We start from the raw sequence: 16,793 nt of genomic DNA, 5'->3' as shown, positions 1-16,793 counted from the left end.
TTAGTCTGTGGTATTCAATTTGCTCACTCGTTACTCGTATTATTTTGGTTAATTTAATGTCACGATTTATTCGGAGCTATGTGACATGCTACTGGATTTGCTTATCACGTCAGGGTTTTCATGGCAGGTGTTGGATTTGCCTGACACCTTGCAAACCCAGAAAATCAATCTTCGTAAGATGAAACGCGAGAACAAAAGCTAAAAGCTCCCCTCCTGCAATGAGACAACGCATCATGTGGTTAACTCAACTCACCTCTTCGACGAGGCTTCGGCTGCAAACCTCGGCGAGCTGGAAGCAGACCGACCCTCTCACACACTCCAACGTCTCCCATGCGACACCGAGGCCAGCAAAACCCAGAGATGATCCTTCCGCCACCAACCTAACACCGGTAACTTTTACTTTCTCTGCAGCAGGCTGAACCACTGCATAGCACATTCATTCAGTGATTCACTCACGCATGCCAGATTGTTCTGTGTCATTGGGAAGCAAATAAAATGATATTGAAAGGGGACTACAGGACCCTTTCAACCGGCCTAAAATATCGGGTAGGACCCACGCGAGAACGCAGAAGTGCTGCTACACGAAGTGGCATGTGTGAAGTAGTGCTGGGCAAAATTGACACCATGAATCCTGCAAGACTGTACATAAATCCATAAGAATACAAGGGGTGGAGATGTCTTCAGAACAGCACGTTGCAGCCATTTCAGATATGCTCAAATGTGTTCATGTCTTGGAATTTGGTGGCCAGCGGAAGTGGTTAAAAAATGTCTCTGAGCACTATGGGACTTAACATCTGAGATCATCAGTTCCCTAGAACTTAGAACTACTTAAACCTAACTAACCTAAGAACGACACATATATCAATGCCCGAGGCAGGATTCGAACCTGCGACCGTAGTTGTCGCGGGGTTCCAGACTGAAGCGCCAAGAACCGCTCGGCCACTCCCGCCGGCTCCAGTGGAAGTGTTTAAAGTTAGAGGAGTATTCCTGGAGCCACTCTGTTGCGATTCTGGACGTGTGGGGTGTCGCATTGTCCTGGTGTAATTGCCCAAGTCCGTCGGAATGTACAATGTACATGAATAGATGCAGGTTCAGGCAGGATGCTTACGTATATGTCACCTATCAGAGTCGTCTCTAGATGTATCAGGGTTCCCATATCACTCCAACTGCATACGCCCCACACCATTACAGAACCTCCATCAGCTTGAACAGTCCTCTGCTAACATGCAAGGTCAAGGCATTCATGAGGTTGTCTCCATATCCGATACCCGTACACGTCCATCCGCTCGATACAATTTGAAACGAGACTCTGCCGACCACGCAACATGTATCCAGTCATCAACAATCCAGTCATCAAGGGTACACGAGAGGGACTTCGGCTCCGAAAGCCTATATCGATGATGTTTCGTTGAATGGTTCGTACGCTGACACTTGTTGATGGCCCAGCATTGAAATCTGCAGCAATTTGAGGTAGGGCTGCAGTTCTGTCACACTGATCAATTCAGTCGTCGTTAGTCCCATTCTTGCAGGATCTTCTTCCGACCGCAGCGATGTCAGAGATTTGATTTTTTTTACCGGATTCCTGATATTCAAGACACACTCGTGAAATAGTCGTATGGGAAGTTCCCCGCTTCATCGCTACTTTGTAGACGCTGTGTCCCATTGCTCGTTCGCCGACTATAACACCTAGTTCAAACTCACTTAAATCTTGATAACCTGCCATTGTAGCAGCAGTAACCGATCTAATAACTACGCGAGACACATATTGTCTTATATAGGAGTTTCCGACCGCTTCACTGAATTCTGCCTGTTTACATATCTTTGTATCTGAATACGAATGCCTATACCAGTTTCTTTGACACTTCAGTGTATATCACTGATTAGAAATTTGATAAGCAAAAAAGCTAAAGAATGATTTAAAGATGAAATGAAGTTATGAGAGCGTATACAAATAAATTACATATTGCAGAGAAAAGTTCTGTGTACTAAATTTTTCACCCTGCATATCCTCAAATCGCATACCCGTATGTCCACAATGTGTCGAGACTAGATTAATTGTAAAAAAGTTTAGTGGTGGTTTTAATGCTTCAGGCTTGAAGTGTTCTAAAAGGTTCCCCATCCCGTCCTTCCTGCGCTCCCCCCAATCACACTTGAGACGAATCACCGGGTGTCTCTACTCTTATCACCTAGACCTCGAGTGTTCTTCTATAAGCTTATTCAGTTGCCCTCTATTTTTACACATTGTACTTGCCTTACAACTAGTTTACTACGTAGGCAGCAGGGTAATAAAATTTAAATACAATACGTTCTTCTAAAATTTTACAAGAATTTTGATTTTAAAAAGTTTTTCGAATTTTTTTAAAATTTTAAATGATTTTGTAATTTCAATATACTCTGGTCTGCATTACTTGCGTTATGTAATTGCATACTGAAATGTATACATTGGCTTCCATTGTCGACTTCTTAGATGTAACCTTTTCCTTATACTCCATACACTCCTGGAAATGGAAAAAAGAACACATTGACACAGGTGTGTCAGACCCACCATACTTGCTCCGGACACTGCGAGAGGGCTGTACAAGCAATGATCACACGCACGGCACAGCGGACACACCAGGAACCGCGGTGTTGGCCGTCGAATGGCGCTAGCTGCGCAGCATTTGTGCACCGCCGCCGTCAGTGTCAGCCAGTTTGCCGTGGCATACGGAGCTCCATCGCAGTCTTTAATACTGGTAGCATGCCTCGACAGCGTGGACGTGAACCGTATGTGCAGTTGACGGACTTTGAGCGAGGGCGTATAGTGGGCACGCGGGAGGCCTGGTGGACGTACCGCCGAATTGCTCAACACGTGGGGCGTGAGGTCTCCACAGTACATCGATGTTGTCGCCAGTGGTCGGCGGAAGGTGCACGTGCCCGTCGACCTGGGACCGGACCGCAGTGACGCACGGATGCACGCCAAGACCGTAGGATCCTACGCAGTGCCGTAGGGGACCGCACCGCCACTTCCCAGCAAATTAGGGACACTGTTGCTCCTGGGGTATCGGCGAGGACCATTCGCAACCGTCTCCATGAAGCTGGGCTACGGTCCCGCACACCGTTAGGCCGTCTTCCGCTCACGCCCCAACATCGTGCAGCCCGCCTCCAGTGGTGTCGCGACAGGCGTGAATGAAGGGACGAATGGAGACGTGTCGTCTTCAGCGATGACAGTCGCTTCTGCCTTGGTGCCAATGATGGTCGTATGCGTGTTTGGCGCCGTGCAGGTGAGCGCCACAATCAGGACTGCATACGACCGAGGCACACAGGGCCAACACCCGGCATCATGGTGTGGGGAGCGATCTCCTACACTGGCCGTACACCACTGGTGATCGTCGAGGGGACACTGAATAGTGCACGGTACATCCAAACCGTCATCGAACCCATCGTTCTACCATTCCTAGACCGGCAAGGGAACTTGCTGTTCCAACAGGACAATGCACGTCCGCATGTATCCCGTGCCACCCAACGTGCTCTAGAAGGTGTAAGTCAACTACCCTGGCCAGCAAGATCTCCGGATCTGTCCCCCATTGAGCATGTTTGGGACTGGATGAAGCGTCGTCTCACGCGGTCTGCACGTCCAGCACGAACGCTGGTCCAACTGAGGCGCCAGGTGGAAATGGCATGGCAAGCCGTTCCACAGGACTACATCCAGCATCTCTACGATCGTCTCCATGGGAGAATAGCAGCCTGCATTGCTGCGAAAGGTGGATATACACTGTACTAGTGCCGACATTGTGCATGCTCTGTTGCCTGTGTCTATGTGCCTGTGGTTCTGTCAGTGTGATCATGTGATGTATCTGACCCCAGGAATGTGTCAATAAAGTTTCCCTTTCCTGGGACAATGAATTCACGGTGTTCTTATTTCAATTTCCAGGAGTGTTTATCTGTATGTTTACTACTGCAGCGCCACCTGCAGGTAGTTGAAACACCTTTGCTTTGTCTTGTGACCCTCAGTCTCCTTTCATCTGTTGTATCAACATGAGCTCTTGCAGTCGGCGCAGTATGCATAATGTTTTATGTAAACCTTGTTTTACGATTGACAGGCAGATTTACCACTTTCTGCCTGTTCCTGGAATGTCGTGTCACTACTTCTCATGGTATATTGTACATATGATGGAGATGTACTGAGATGTACTTGCATAAGATATATTGTATATATCAATTTCGAAAAAATATGTGCCCCACGTTATTGTAAATGACCTGATTATAATTGTAAATATAGATCTATATGCTTTACAGACCTGATGACAACAGCTTAGATTTGTCGAAACCGGTCGTCAAAAATAAAATTATAGTTAGCTACCTTGGCTGTTGCTTTTACTTCCATATTTCAATCACTTCCCTATTTAAGTTGTTACTGGGAAGATGCGGTAGGCAGTGCTCTTGTTCCTGAGTAGTCACACTGTCTACACGGTGATGAAGCCACAAGTAGTAGATGATCTAGGTTATTTATTTCTCTGAAACAAAATTGTCAGTAGAAAGCAAGGAACTGTTCTTTGAATAATGCAGGAAAAACTCGTCAACGATCAGGATCGTCGACATTTTAGGTAAATTTGACTCATCAATAGAGAACTTCCTACGCCCGAAAGACCATAAGTGTGAATATAGTGATATTATTTGACTAACAAAATAATATAAAACTCATTATATCACGTACTAACATCGTAACCTTGGACAAAGTTGTTAGCTCTGTTGCGGATAAGACGCAGATCAGTATCGGATGTTTGCATCGGCCGTCACTGTAGGAACCTTAGAGAAAATGGCAAACGTTGGAGACCCAGCATAACTATTACAAAATATGACCACTGGTCTATTCTAATTCTACATCTACATATACATGATGAATCTGCTATTAACAATAAAATGCCTAGCAGAGGGTTCAATGAAACACCTTCAAGCTGTCTCTCTACCGTTCCACTCTCGAAAGGCGCACGGGAAAAACGAACACTTGAACTTTTCTGTGCAAGCAATGATTTCTCTTATTTTATTGTGATGATCATTTCTCCCGATGTAGGTGGGTGCCAACAGAATGTTTTCGCAATCGGAGGAGAAAATTGGCGATTGAAATTTCATGAGAGGATCCCGTCGAAACGAAAAACACATTTGTTTTAATGACTGCCGCTCCAATTCACGTATCGTGTCTATGGCACTATCTCCTCTATTTCTCTATAACAAAACGAGCCGCCCTTCTTTGTACTTTTTCGATGTCATCCTTCAGTCCCACCTGATACAGATCCCACACCACACAGCATTACTCCAGAATAGGGCGAACAAGCGTGGTGTAAGCAGTCTGTTTAGTAGACCTGTTGCAGCTTCTAGGTGTTCTGCTAATGAATCGCAGTCTTTGGTTTGCTCTACCCACAACATTATCGATGTGATCGTTCCAATTTACGTTATCTGTAATTGTAATCCCGTATTTAGTTGAATTTACATCCTTCAGATTTGTGTGACTTATCGCGTAGTCGAAATTTAGTGGATTTCTTTTACTACTTATGTGAATAACTTCACACTTTTCTTTATTCAGGGTCAACTGCCACGTTTAGCACCATGCAGATATCTTATCTAAATCATTTTGCAATTCGTTTTGGTCATCTGATTACTTTACAAGACGGTAAATGACAGCATCATCAGCAAACAATCTAAGACGGCTACTAAGATTGTCTCCTATATTGTTAGTATAGATCAGGAACAATAGAGGGCCCATAACACTTCCTTAGGGAACGCCGGATATTACTTCTGTTTTACTCGATGACTTTCTGTCTATTACTACGAACTACGACCTTCCTGACAGGAAATCACGAATCCAGTCGCACAACTGAGGCGATATTCCGTAGGCACGCAGTTTGGTTAGAAGACGCTTGCGAGGAACGGTGTCGAATGCATTCCGGAAAACTAAAAGAATGGAATCAATTTGACATCCCCTGTCTATAGCACTCATTACTTCATGAGTGTAAAGAGCTAGTTGTGTTTCGCAAGAACGATATTTTCTGAATTCGTGCTGACTATATGTCAATAAATCGTTTTCTTCGAGGTACTTCATAATATTCGAATAGAGTATATGTTCCAAAACCCTACTGCAAATCGACGTTAGTGATATGGTCCTGTAATTCAACAGATTACTCCTACTTCCCTTTATGGGTGGCGAGCAATTTTCCAGTCTTTAGGTACGCATATTTCTCTGAGCGAGCCGTTGTACATAATTGCTAAATATGGAGCTATTATATCAGCATACAATGAGAGGAATATGACTGGTATACAATCTGGACCGGAAGCCTTGTTTTTATTAAGTGATTTAGGCTGTTTTGCGACACCGAGGATATTTACTTGCATGTTTCTCATCTTGGCAGTTGTTCTTGATTGGAATTAAGGAATATTTACTTCGTTTTCTTTGGTGAAAGAGTTTCGGAAAACCGTGTTTAATAACTCTGCTGTAGTGGCACTGTCATCAGTGACTTCACCGTTGTTATCGCACAGTGAAGGTATTGTTGCGTCTTGCAACTGGTGTGCTTTATGTATGACCAGAATATCTTTGGATTTTCTGCCACATTTCGAGACAGAGTTTCGTTATGGAAATTATTAAAAGCATCTCGCATTGAAGTACGAGCTGTGCTTTGAACTTCTGTAAAACTGTGCCAGTCTTGGGGATTTTGCGTTCTTTTAAGCTTTGCATATTTTCTTCGCTGCAACAGCGATCTGACCTATTTTGTGTACCATGGGGGATCAGTATCATCACTTAATAATTTATGTGGTGTATATCTCTCAATTGCTGTCGAAACTATCTCTTTGAAATCATTCAACAACTTTTCTACGCTTACATGACCAGATCGGAAGGAGTGAAGACTGTCTATTAAAACGGCGATATGAGCGTTTTAGCCACCTTTTTTAAATAGATATACTATGAGCTTCTTTTTCGTGGTGGTAGGTGTTACGGCATTGAGCGTAGCAACAACTGCCTTGTGGTCGCTAATCCCTGTATCCGTCACAACACTCACTATTTGTCCATAATAATTTGTTTCTAAGTGGTCAAATATGCTTTCGTGATCATTTACGCTTCGAGTGGGCTCATGAAGTAATTATTCAAAATAATTTTCTGTGCCGTAGCCGAGTGGTTGTAGACGCTTCAGTCCGGAACCACGCTACTGATACAGTCGCAGGTTCGAATCCTGCCTCGGGTATGTATGCGTGTGATGTCCTTAGCTTAGTTAGGTTTAAGTAGTTCTAAGTTCTAGGGGACTGATGACCTCAGAAGTTAAGTCACATAATGCTCAGAGCCATTTTTGAGAAAGCATTCAGTACAATTTCAGATGTTTTATGCCCGCCACCACCTATTTGAAATGAGACTCAAGTTTTCTTTGAACTGTTCAGCAACTATATCTTCTGAGTCGGGGAGTCGGTAAAACGATCCAATTAATAGTTTACTCAGATTTTCTAGTATGACCTCTACCCATACTATTTCGCAGGAACTATCTACTTCAATTTCACTGCAAAGCAAACTACTTCTGACAGCAATAAATACTCCACCACCAACTGTATTTAATCTATCCTTTCTGAAAACTGTTAGATCGTTTCAAAAAATTTCGGCTGAACTTATTTCCGGTTTTAGCCAGGTTTCTGCACCTATAACTATTTGAGCTTCAGTGCTTTCTGTTAGGTCTTGGAGCTCTGGTTCTTTCCCAACACAGCTACGACAATTCACAACCAACGTACTGTGTTTTATCTGTCCTCCTGTCCTCCTGTGGTTCCCAGAGACCCTCTAACCTAAAAAACCTCCCAGTCCCTTCCACACAGCCCCTGCTACCCGTGGAGCCGCTTCCTGTGTGTAGTGGACTCCTGACCTATTATGTGGAACCCGGAATCCCATCACCCGATGACGCAAGTCAAGGAATCTGCAGCCCACACGGTCACAGAAACGCCTGAGCCTCTGATTCAGACCCTCCACTCGGCTCTGCACCAAAGGACCGTACTCAGTTCTATCGACGATGCTGCAGATGGTGAGCTCCGCCTTAATCTCGCAAGCAAGACTGGCAGTCTTTACCATTTCCCCTAGCAGCCCGAAACCAGAGAGAATGTCCTCCTACCCAAAGCGACACACGTCATTGGTACCAACATGAGCCACCACCTGCAGTCGGCTGCACTCTGTGCACTTCATGGCTTCCGGATGCAGCCTTTCCACATCCAGAATGACTCCCCCCGGTATGTACACGGAGTGCACACTGGCTTCCTTCCTCTCCTTGGCAGCCATGTTCCTAAGGGACTCCATTACGCCCCTGACGTTGGAGCTCCCAACTACCAGCAAACCCCCCCTCTGTGAATGCCCAGACCTTGCGGGCCGAGAAGCTTCCTCTGGAACAGTGTAGACGACTGCATCTGGCTCAGAGACGTCGTCAGCCACAGATAACGCTAGAAACCTGTTCGTCAAACGAACCGGGGAGGCCCTACGATCGGCTTCTCGGAAAGATTTTCGCTGCCTGCCAAAGTTTTGAATGAACTCCGTCTCGACCATGGGTGAGGGGTCAACAACCTCAGTGCAGGCAGTAGCTGGGGCAGCCACAACAGTGGACCAATCGGGGGACACGTGGGACGTTTTTGACGTCCCTCGCATCCCTGCGCTCCACCCCCACAGTGATGCCTCTTGACAGCAACCTCAAGCTGTGTGACAGAAGCCAACACAGCTTGGAGCTGTGAGCGAAGGGTCACCATCTCAGCTTGCATCTGTAAACACAGCAATCACAGTTCCTATCCTTTACTGCAGTCGCTCCTGTTCGAAGCTCGTAAATATATGTAACAAACGAACAGCGTACTAGGCTTACTAGCAGCAGCATTTGGAAGTGCTCTCTCGCTAATGGTCTAAACGACACTGAGCTACACTGACCAAAACAAAGCCAATACGATACGAGGGTCGATAACAACGGCGGTACTTTACGCTATGCTGTTATTAAAACAAAAGCTTGTACCTAGTAAGCTCTCGAACACACAAGAAGTTACAAAAATTCTGACTCTGGTAAAAATCCTGAGCATGTCCCCGCTTAGACAGGGATTTTATACTGATTGCTGGAACTGTTCCGTAAGTTGTGAATTAAGGTGTGTACACGGCAGTCAGTTTACGAGGTGACTCAGAGGATGGAAGGCGTAATCCAAGTCAGAACAGGAACATGGTTGCAGTAGACGGGTGTAAAAATTTTGCTAGTGGAGTCCGAGGATCAGTAGTCCTAGAGGATCTAACGTTCTGCGCAAGGTAGACTCTTTCCTAGAAAAGAGCGACTACATCATTTTCGTTTAGAAGCGGAGAGTAGAGGGTGTTTGACACGAATTATCAAACGGAAAGATAGACACACTATAGATGCCTCCCTTGATGCATCGAGAGTTACAGTACTTTAGATGAGACGATACTGCCTTCAAATCGGTTTCAAGTACATAGACATGAGACTGCATAGAAAAAAAGGCTGTAAAGAAGTTGACTTATTGGAATACAAAGGTCCACTTGTTCTAACACAGGCACAGAAAATGTGTATGCACGATCCTGTCTGCATCAAATGCGCAGTCTCTTAGACACTAATAACTGTCTAATAACTGTTACAGACAACTATCCGTGGATGGCAACCACAGTTCAGAGACACTGTGAATAACAGTAATAACGCCCAACACTCAATAACCCTCAAATTATCTTAAAAATTATAACAATTAAAATTTCAAGAAAGATGAGGTGTTTCCAAAAGCCTCATACTTCCATGAAGGTGCTTTGTGGGCAACTACCGGTATCACGTCACTACAGACGTATCTTCAGGTTTTTAATGGTTGTATCTCCATAATGTAGATTAAAATAGCGTATTTGACTGTTTTATGAAAATTATCTTAATTAATTATGTGATTTTATGCCCCTAACCCATGTTCTTTAATAAAAAACGGAAATGAAATTCAAACAATTTGAAAGCCCGCTTAAACGTTCCATTCGAGCCGTGTGATGTCTGTGACGTCACTGGCTATCTCGCTACTCCTACTGTTATAGTGCTAATTCACAGTGACGTCTTCTTTAGTAATTTACGTTTCGGAAAATGGGTTACAAACGGTGTGTAGTACCGTATATAAGATCTCCTGAAAAGTTGTTTTTCAGTTTTCCAGAGAATAAGATGCGTTGCACTGTACCGGCAAACTGCCACCACATCCACGCAGAAGTTCACTAAGTTCACTTAAAGTGTGTTGCACTGTGAGTTAACATTAACTTCCCTCCAAGATATACTCTCCAACTGTTACAACGAAGGATTGCTTCGTTCAACGAAATTAAACAACTAATGAAAATTGTCGTTTTATTCAACTACGCCTCAATTATTCGGTAGTTTAGTTGTTAGAGAGGTAGACCGTCGAGTTTTATGAGACTACTTTTATAGATCGATTATTCGAATCCAACCGAAAGAATATTTTTGACTTTTCTTTTATAAAACGACTCGACAGTCATCTCATATGAAAACCGAATCACAATTACAAAACTTCACCACTCCGATCAGAAACAGAGTATTATTGCGTTTTCCTTGCTATTTACATGCTCTTACATTCGCATTCGCTGTTCACATACGTCACGTTCAAAAAGATATTTTCTTCTTAATGTGACCACACACTTTTTACTTTATTAGAACCACTGTTTTTATCTTCGTACTGTCCAGCTAGGATCCTTATTGTTTAATCGTCTTACATAAGGATGAAGTAAGTCTGCTTCATACGCTAACGTTAGTTTACACTCACATCAAAGCCCTTACCTTTGTGTCGCCTGCATCTTGTTTGCACTTCATATCCCTCCGTATAAGCTCATCGTCCTACACCTCGTTGTGCTCTGGGCTTATGGTGTTATCTTCACTACTAGCAATGATTTCCAAAAAGTGAGTTGCTTGTTCCCAAAGTAAATGCATTTATGCTCTGTTATCAATTTTTCAGACTAATACTAAGGTGAACTGTTTATAATAAATCCCACAATCGAAACTACTGCTACATCAGTTCTTGTAACGCTATTTTCTTATTTCGTGTAAAACTTTTAAAAATATGTAACCTTTCCTTGATTCGAACATGTGACTTCTGCAGTCAGATGCCCTATTCATTGCGCCCCCGAATCCTGTTACCAGAGTCCCCTGCTGAGTGTCTTCTAGAGAGGAACTCAGCAGTAATTTTTGCCAAGAATAATTTTGTTGTGCTTTGGGTCATAGCTCATGAGTGACAGTCGACAATCTAGTTACAATATACGGACTCATTTGCGAAATTTACAGTTCCTTAATTTTGAACGAGTTTAATGATGGAAAAGAATGTCTGTCGTCCCACACATCGCCGCTCTAAACGGGTGGAGCATAAAAGCATCAACTTTCGCAAGGCGTCCACTATAAGGGTTCACAAAATTACTTTGTCTTGTTATTTAAAGGTTGTAATTGCGTTTTCCGTCACTAAATAGCTGAATTGTTTGCAGAAAACGTACGTAATAACCTCGTAACTCCGGCTAACGCTCCTTAACATAGCACCGTCTTACTCCTGGCCCGTGGCGTCACCAGAGCGTCAGCCAAGAACAGAGCGTCTTCGATCGCGTGACCTGATCATGATATTTAATGGTTTTTAAGTTTTACTTGCATGAAAAAAATAGATATTTTGTGAGAATATTGACTGTAAATACTATTTATATGTTATAATCTACCAGAATAACAACACTCCGAAGCACATTTTAACGTAGTAAAATAGCCTATTACGAAGTCCCAAACTTTTGGAAGTTATTCATGTTAAGAAAGAAACCACACTGGTGGGTTCTTAAATAAAATCGAGGACAACCGGAAAGATATTTTTCAAAATGTACAAAGCATGATTGTTCTCAAAATGTACAAAGCATGACTGCTGAATGAGCCAGATCAGATAACACCCCGTAGGATGTATTATGAGATTCGGCAGACACCAGCTGCATAAAATCACGGGTTACTTACACCCATACAGGTCTGTTAGCAGTACGGCGGCAGTGCGCAAGTTACGCGCGATTTTAAGTTTTACTTCATTGGTTTTATACAGCTGGAGTCTACTGGATCTTGTAATATATCCTACGGGGTATTATCCGGCCTGGCTCATGCAGCAGCCACGCTTTATAGATTTTGAGAAAAATCTTTCGTGTGTACACAGTTTTATCACGACAACCCACAGTGTGCTTTGACTATTGGAATAATTCCCGAAGCTTAAGACTCCGTAATTGTCCGTCTTTATTATGGACATACAACCACTATAGACATGAAAACGCATCTGTACTGACGTGGAACCGGTAGCTGCGAATAAAGCACCTTCATACAGGTATGAAGCTTTTGGAAACACATCATTCTACAGTTTTTAATTGTTATAATTTATATAATTTGAATGGTTGTTGATTGTTGAGTGTTGTTATTGTTATTCACTATCAGCTATTCATGCAACAAAATTCTGCAAGTTACGAGTACTTTTCTGACTCATGTTTTCACAACCTTACTAAAAACAGAAGCTCACTCTGATAGTTACATTAAAAGACAGAGCGTCGAATGAGTGATATATGCCGAAGGTATAAGCAGTGCACGCCATTTGAAGCGTAGCAATGGAAAACTTTCTAAGAGTCCGTTTTCCAAGAGACGCATTTTCAGTGCTGTTTTGTTCTCAGTACTCTGTTGCATGTCCGGAGACTTAATTCATATGCCAACGCGTAGAGAAGTGGAACATGCGTCAGCAGTCGGTCTTTGTGCCAAGCTGTGCTTCGCTCGGGAGTTCCAAAATGTACAACATACGAAAAGAGTTTTTCTTTTTTACTCATTCTAGTAGACAGAAACCTCCTTCAATATTTCTCTACTTGTAATAACACAAAACGTAGTGTCTCAGTACTAGTCGCACTTGAAACAAAAACTTTCTTTTGCTATTTTGTTGTTAACTGACATTTTCGAGACAGTACCTGTGTACAAAAAGTTGATTCTGACCAAGAAGAAAACGGCAACCAGCCACTGGTAATAATGCTATGTATTTATACGAATAGTGCCATTAGCGGTTTCGAATCTATAGGTTCGTATTCAGACGGCTGTTCATGTTTATATTAAATTTGTTGTTATTTACATTGGCTGTTGGAAAGAAAACAGCCAACAACTAATGTAAAAAACAACAACTGTAATATAAAAGTGAGCAGCCATCTGAAGATGAACCTGTCGCTTCGAAACCGCTATCGGCGCTATTTGTATACACAAACAGCATGGTTCACAATGGCTAGTTGCTTTCTTCTTTGCAAGAGTCGACTTGTAAAAAGTTTCCTATTGGCACCTAGAACCAGTAAGTTTCCTGATATGGTTCACGAACTTTCTTAATAAAGTATTCTTTTACGATTGTCTCATATTTTTCCTGTGATGCGATCAGCAGCATAATTCTGTGGTATCAAAATACCTTCTCAACTTTTTTTTCATTCTCGTGACAAATGTGAGATTTGACACTTAGAACCTCGTCACCTCCCACTCTTACTCCGTGTGTAAGTCAGTTTCGATGTGACGATAGCTCTGAGATCACTTAGTTATGATATGTAAACTACTCTCACGCTGATAAATTAAGGACAATTCTGATACATGGTGAAACAAGGCTCTGGTGGGCGGTTTGTGGGTTTAAATCACTTCGCGGTATGACCATGCGGTGCATTTGACCTGAGGTCGTCGCACGGTGGCGCTGGCAGCAGTCCACATACGCATAGGTGTGTTGGTGCATGTCAGAGAACGGTGCAGCTAGTAAGTGTGCAGACGTTTTCAGATGTGCTAATGGTGACTGTGTGTTGAAAATGGCTCAAAGAACACATATTGATGACGTTATGAAGGGTTGAATACTAGGACGACTGGAGGCTGGTCAAACACAGCAGGTCGTAGCACGGGCCCTCCGTGTGCCACAAAGTGTGATCTCAAGATTATGGCAACGATACCTGCAGACAGGAAACGTGTCCAGGCACTACAGTACGGGACGTCCACAGTGTAAAACACCACAATAAGACCGATATCTGCCGGCCGAAGTGGCCGTGTGGTTAAAGGCGCTGCAGTCTGGAACCGCAAGACCGCTACGGTCGCAGGTTCGAATCCTGCCTCGGGCATGGATGTTTGTGATGTCCTTAGGTTAGTTAGGTTTAACTAGTTCTAAGTTCTAGGGGACTAATGACCTCAGAAGTTGAGTCCCATAGTGCTCAGAGCCATTTCAAGACCGATATCTAACCATTAGTGCCCGCAGGCGGACACGGAGTACCGCAGGTAGCCTTGCTCGGGACCTTAAGCATCCACTGGAACAGTTGTCTCCAGACACACAGTCTACAGACGACTGAACAGACATGGTTTATTTGCCCGGAGACCTGCAAGATGTATTCCATTGACCCCTGGTCACAGGAGAGCCCGTGAAGACTGGAGTCAAGAACACAGTACATGGTCATTGGAACAGTGGTCCCAGATTGTGTTCGCGGACGAGTCAAGAAATAGTCTGAACAGTGATTCTCGTCTGGTTTTCATCTGGTGTGAACCAGAAACCAGATACCAAGCCCTTAATGTTTTTGAAAGGGACCCGTATGGAGGGCGTGGTTTGTTGGTGTGGGGTGGGATTATGATCGGCGCACGTACACCCCTCCATATCTTTGACAGAAGAACTGTAACAGGTCAGGTGTATCGGGACGTCATTTTGCACCAGTATGCCCGCCTTTTCAGGGGTGCAGTGCGTCCCACCTTCCTCCTGATCGATGAAAACGTACGGCCCCACCGAGCTGCTGTCGTGAAGGAGTACCTTGAAACAGAAGATATCAGGCGCGTTTGGGATGCTCTCAGTCGACATATCGCTGCACATCTTCAAACCCCTAGGACACTTCAGGAGCTCCGATAGGCACTGGTGCAAGAATGTGAGGCTATACCCCAGCAGCTGCTCGACCACCTGATCCAGAGTGTGCCAACACGTGGTGCGGCCTGTGTACGTGTGCATATGTCATATTGATGTCGGGGCACATGCCCAGAAAACAGTGGCGTTTTGTATCACAAGTGTTTCGCGACGGTTTTCTCAACTAATCACCAATACTGTGGACGTACAAATGTGTGTCGTGTGTGTTCCTTATGTGCCTAGGCTATTAGAACCAGCCGGCCGCTGTGGCCTAGCGGTTGTAGGCGCTTTTGTGCAGAACCGCGCTGCTGCTACGGCCGCAGGTTCGAATCCTGCCTCGGGCATGGATATGTGTGATGTCCTTAGGTTGGTTAGGTTTAAGTCGTTCTAAGTCTACGGGACTGATGACCTCAGATGTTAAGTCCCATAGTGCTTAGAGCCATTTGAACCATTTTTATTAGCGCCAGTTGTGTGTAGCGCCACGTTGTGGCCGGCCGGTGTGGCCGTGTGGTTTAGACGCTCCAGTCTGGAACCGCGTGACCGCTACGGTCGCAGGTTCGAATCCTGCCTCGGGCATGGATGTGTGTGATGTCCTTAGGTTAGTTAGGTTTAATTAGTTCTAAGTTCTAGGCGACTGATGACCTCAGAAGTTAAGTCGCATAGTGCTCAGAACCATTTGAACCATTTTTTTTGCCACGTTGTGTGGCCCCACATTCTGCAATTATCTTTAATTTATGAGCATGAGTGCAGAATTCAAGAACAAATGTCGGAACTCTTGAATTCGCAATAAATTCTGAACTATAGAACAGGTGATACACACTGATAAGCCAAAACATTATGGTCACTGCTCACTGCGAGGTTGAACGCTTCCTGGTAGCGTTGCCGGAAGTAAGAGGACGAGAGACGAATGGGCAATCACTATAGCGAAAATACGAGCCGCAAATGCGGAAATCCACTGGTGTAAGGGGTTCTGACAAAGGGAAAATTGTTCTGATGCTACGGCTGAAAACGAGAATCTCTAAAACGGTGAAGCTGGTCACCCGTTGGCATTCTACTATCGTGGGCACCTATGGAAAGTAGTTGAAATAACGAGTAGGCCGTATGGTACTGGACGACCACGTCTCACCACAAAACATAAAGGTCGGAGGCTCCCCCACTGTGCAATCCAGGATACACAGCGATCTGTGGCAGATCTGACGACAGAGTACATTGCTGGTGCAGGCACAAGTGTTCCGGGGTACACAGTTCAAAAGGCCACTGTTGAACGTGGAGCTCCACATAACGCGATCGCCACCTGTTCCTGAGTTGACTCGACGACATCGTCAGTTATGACTGCAGTAGGCCCAGCATCATTTAATTTTCACCGTGGATCAATACAAACTTGTCGCTTGTCGAATGAATCGCATTTCTTGCTACACCAGGTCGATGGTTAAGTCCTTACACGCCATCTTCGAGGCGAATGGGTGCACGGAACATGCACCGCGCCCAATGCAGGCCGGTGACGGCAGAGTTATGCTATGGGGTACATTGAGTTGGGCTTCCGTGGGATCTGTGGTGTTAATCGAAGGCATCATGGCAGCACAAAACTACGTGAACTTTGTTGCGGACCAGCCGCATCATGTCATGTTTGAAGTCTCCCACTATGGCGTTGACATCTTCCAGTATCATAACTGTCCGTGTTGCAAGGTCAGAATCGTGTTGCGGTGTTTTGAGGGGCATTATGGTGAACTCACATTGATCTCAGGGTCTACAAACGCGCATGATCTGTACTCAGTAGAACACATATCGCACGCCAGCTGCGTGCCCGTAAACCACCATTCCATAATTTGCGGGTATTGCTTGACCTGTGGTTAGATATCTGGTGCTACATACTTCTGGAATCCTTTCAAGGAATTGTAGAATCCATA

Source organism: Schistocerca cancellata, chromosome 3, assembly GCF_023864275.1.
Source record: "Schistocerca cancellata isolate TAMUIC-IGC-003103 chromosome 3, iqSchCanc2.1, whole genome shotgun sequence".
In the NCBI taxonomy this organism is placed as follows: Eukaryota; Metazoa; Arthropoda; class Insecta; order Orthoptera; family Acrididae; genus Schistocerca; species Schistocerca cancellata.
Note: the sequence above shows the minus strand (reverse complement) of the source record.